At 46.4% G+C, this 4,396-nt stretch overlaps 1 pseudogene; it reads right to left on the bottom strand.

Annotated features, from left to right (window-relative positions):
• Positions 1-3,545: 3,545 nt before the first annotated feature.
• LOC126876900 (5S ribosomal RNA) lies at positions 3,546-3,664 on the bottom strand (annotated as a pseudogene).
• Between the last annotated feature and the right edge of the window lie 732 nt (positions 3,665-4,396).

Below are 4,396 nucleotides of genomic sequence, written 5' to 3' on the forward strand. Positions count from 1 at the left end.
CGCCGTGGCATTTTTTATGTTTACACCGATAAGGGTAAGCCGTGAATATTGCTAAATACTATAACCCGACCCAGCTTGGAAACTCGGGCCGAGCTACGTGTAATATTTTCCCGTGTAATTCGTGATTGAAGGCCGAGCGCCGACCGTGCGTGTAGGACAAAACCGTTCGAAACGTCGAGCTTCGCAACGTATTTCGAAAGCATCGAGATCGAAGGTGGCCTCGTTTTTTCGAATATTTACCGACTCTCGAATCGTTGCGCTTCTTCTAGTATTCTCCGCATTCGTCGTCGAAAACGGCGATCAAACGAGCGATAGAAAATTTTAGATAAATTTCACGTCATTCTGTATTTTCCTTCGCAACTTGCCCTCGATTATCGATTATTTCTTATCGTAGAACAAATTATCCAGGAAAAATCTTACAACGTGCTATCGTCAGCGTGATTTCCTTCTGTGATTCGCTCGTGCCGGGCAGCACCAGCCTCGTTCGAAAAGTTCGAGGGGCAGGGGGCGAGCGAGTCTATTTCCGTGCGCGGAGTTAACCAGCATCTGGAAGGAGTCGCGTAAACGTGTCTACGCCCGGAGAGGATGACGCTCGTTCGCGAAGAACATATACACGAGGGCCAAGAAAGCACGAGCGAGGGTTGTTGAGCGCGTTTTGCGTTCGACGCGCAGCCACCAGCGAACCAGTTAATTCTCCGCCGTTTCGCGTACAATCCCTAAATTACGAGCGAGACGAGACCGCTTTGTCGAATTCCTGGTACTTAAGTCGGACCCGGTGGTTTTCGCATTCGACACTCCGCGTTGGTTATTCGCAAATTTTTCGTCGCGGTATTTGATCGATTTGGCCGACTCGGAAGCGCGGAGAGGGCTCGAGGCTCCTTCGCTTGGTGCAATCAACAATTGCAATTTTGTTAACTGCTCCGCGGGCGATCAGAGACCACGAAAAGTATCCATCAGATGAAAGCAGATCAGAGGCGGAAGATCAAACGACAAGGAACGCGGGCATAATGACCTTAGGTCGTGTTTAGGTAACTCGTGTTTTGTTTTCATCGCCGAATCGTTTGCGATGAGGAAAAAGCCAGATCCTGGAACTTTTGAGTCGCTTACGAGCTTTGTGAATGATTCGTCGCAGTTGCGAGTAAATTTTTTTTTATATTTTACGTGGAGGAAATCCGCACGGACGCCAGGCCGCTTCTGGGGAAAGCGGCGTGGTAGTGTCGGATTCCAACCGACTAAAACCTCCACGATAACCGTCCCGGCTGCGATCGAGAGAGGCCCGGGAACCGATGTGAGCGTTGCAACGGGGCCTCCCCCGCGCGCTTAATACCACGGCTGATGGAGCGGTGTGTGACCATTGTCACACCGCCTCGTCGCCGGAGCCACCGACCCAGGCAGCCCGATTCCCCTAACGGCCTAATTAAAAAATAATTGTAGGAATTATCAAAAAATATGGACTACGGGGCCCCAGGTGGATGTAAACCTGGAATCTGTAGCTGGACTACTACACTAAGGCAATGGCAGTACGGATATTCACAACACAACTGTTCTTCTGTATACACAACACAATTACTCTTCTTCACTACCACATTTTGATGACAGGTGACGATCGTTTCGTTGTTCGGGGTTAGTATCAATGTTGCTGTGTTACAAGTATTACGAATATCAGGAGGAAGAATTTTTTTTCCTCTTTTCTTTTTTTTTTGTTTTTTCTATGTTGTTTTCATAGATATTCTTTTTTTTACTTTTTTTATTTTATTTTTTATTTTATTTTTATTTTTCACATCTCGGGAGGTAATTTCTCGTAGAGAGACACCTAAGACGTAGAAGCTGCGTCGCCCAAGTACGGATTCTCACACACATCACATTTCACTTCTGATCCTGAACTCACTTATATCAAAATCCAGGAGGGAATGGATTCGAACCGCCAACCTATGTGTTTGCAGTCTGCTACAGTAACCACATAGCCACCGTCGTCCTGTACAAAGTATAGTTCCATAATTCTTATTTGAGGCTAAACATTCTGATCTCGCACTATTAGATATATATTATTCATTATTCTCCCTCCCCCACCCCCTCTCATCCCACCCCAACCCCGCCCCCTCCCTCTCATCCCACCTCTCCCCAAAGTTACACAGCACCCAAAAAGCAGGCTACCGAAGCGTCCTGTTTTGCGACAAAGTTTTCAGGACAGAAAAAAATAAAAAAAATTCATAAAAAAGCTCCGCTCCTCAGCGGCTTAAACCCAAAAATTGTATTATACACGAAAAATATAAAGCGCCGACGCATAATACAGCATGGCTACGCCGTACCGCCACGTATCAGTACCTTTGCCTAACATATCTGTTGGAATACGACGATATCAACCGCATGCAGATAAGGTAATTGATCGTACGGATTCTTCCCTTCGCTGCTCAGCGCCATCCCCACTAGCGTGCGTTCGTGAGATGCACCACGGCGGCTAGCACGTGCAGGCTCTTTCGAAAATTCGCCGGAAGAAGCGTCAGGATATGGATGGAACATTCTAGATGGGCACGTCGAGAAGCTACTAGAAGGTTCTGTGCCACATGTGACGCCACACAGACACCCACACAGGTCACAATCATTACTGCATAGAGAGTGGGGCTCTAAACCTTTTCAAGGGCCATGGGTCACTAAGCCAGTCAGTCTGTGAATAACTAGCCAACTGTCTACATTCCAGAACGCACATTTATAACCCTTGTAATAATTGTCTAATAAATATGTCGGGTTTACATTAGAATTAGGGTTAGGGGCGTGAAACGAATCCTCGTTTGGGTTACACGTTGTCGTTATGCAATAGAGAAGACATTGACTAGCGCAAATACGATTATTATAGAACCGGACAAGTAACCGTGGTAGTTAGGTACTCGAGAAACTAATGACAATGATCCTAGGTTCAATAACGAATCCGCGGTCGACGGGATGATAGATGAACGTACTCACAAAATCCAAGTCGGATGCGTAATATTCACTGGCCGTAAAGGGTTACTCCTTAATCGATGAGATCGCGAGCGAGAATGCCTTTCCCGTCCCGATGATGCCACAGAGGAAAACTATAACGGGGTGTGTCTAAGGATACGAGATCATCGGATTCGTCGAGAAAAGCCTTCGTTCAGAAAGTAAGGGAAATTGACGTTGCTGCTAATTGGTCAATCTCCATATCGGTGGTTAGAGAAGGATGCTAGCCGCCCTCGAGGGAAAGTTGCTAGTGGGAGACGCCGCTCGTTGAAAAATACGTCTCCCCTATCTTCCCGTAGTTGGGACAAAGGCTGTTTGTCTGTTTGAAGGACTTTAGTTAACTAAACCTTAAGATTTATAACGGGCCCTCGGGCTAGCCGAACATGTACTGCGGAGACGCATCGACATCTTAATACCACGGCTGATGGAGCGGTGTGTGACCATTGTTAGACCGCCTCGTCGCCATGCCAGGCAGCCCGGTTCCCCTACCGGACTGCTTGGCGGCCCCGAGGCGCTGAGCCGCCAAGCGCCCAAGGCCCGAACCCCACGGAGGGGGGGCCAGCACGCTTCGCCAACGCCACACGGAGGTCCCAGGCGTTCACCCATCCGAGTACTACCCGTGCCCGGCGCTGCTTAACTTTCGTGATTTGACGGGAACGAGTGCATTCAGCCCGGCCAGGGCGTTGGCGTTGCGAGTAAATGGCTCTTTACCAACGTTCTTCTTCCATCTTTCCGGATTCCAATCCTCCAGCATCGATCTCGTTTTCTTGGTCTACGACGTCGTTCGACGTATCATTAGCAGGATAATTAGTTTCCTCTTTTGACAAATTTTTATCTCTGTTGAGATGCGATTACATCTTTAGACACAACGTTAGGCAATATTCTGAGGGGACAAGAAGTTTTGGAGAGAATGGTAAAGAAAATTTGACTTATGACACATAAGAATTATTTATTTTATTATGTAAATAGACCGCGGTTTTTTACGCATTTGTGGAAAATTTGCACGTAATACGACGAAATATATATGCTTTCTTTAATATTTTTCTATAATACTTAATAGGTAATGCAATTGTCCACCCTTTTGTCTTTTATCGGGATTTTATTTTTTTAAATATATTGTAGGTCTAATTATAAAATATTATTGTAGGAATTATCAAAAAATATGGACTACGGGGCTCCAGGGGGATGTAAACCTGAAAGCGTAGGTTTTGTGCGTGTCTATGGAGAAAAAGGTTTCCCTCGCGCAACTATGATCGAGCATCCAAGCTCGAAGGATACAACGTAAAAGTGGAGAGGAAAAAGCATAATCCCGGCAGAAAGGAAAGATCCAAGTGCTTCTCGCTTGTTCTTAAATCCGCAGAGTAAATGGAACGGCAGTAAGAAAAGCAATGACCGAAAATGGAGCGTTCCACTGAATAAT

The sequence above is a fragment of the Bombus huntii genome, unplaced genomic scaffold (genome assembly GCF_024542735.1).
Source record: "Bombus huntii isolate Logan2020A unplaced genomic scaffold, iyBomHunt1.1 ctg00000102.1, whole genome shotgun sequence".
Lineage (NCBI taxonomy): Eukaryota > Metazoa > Arthropoda > Insecta > Hymenoptera > Apidae > Bombus > Bombus huntii.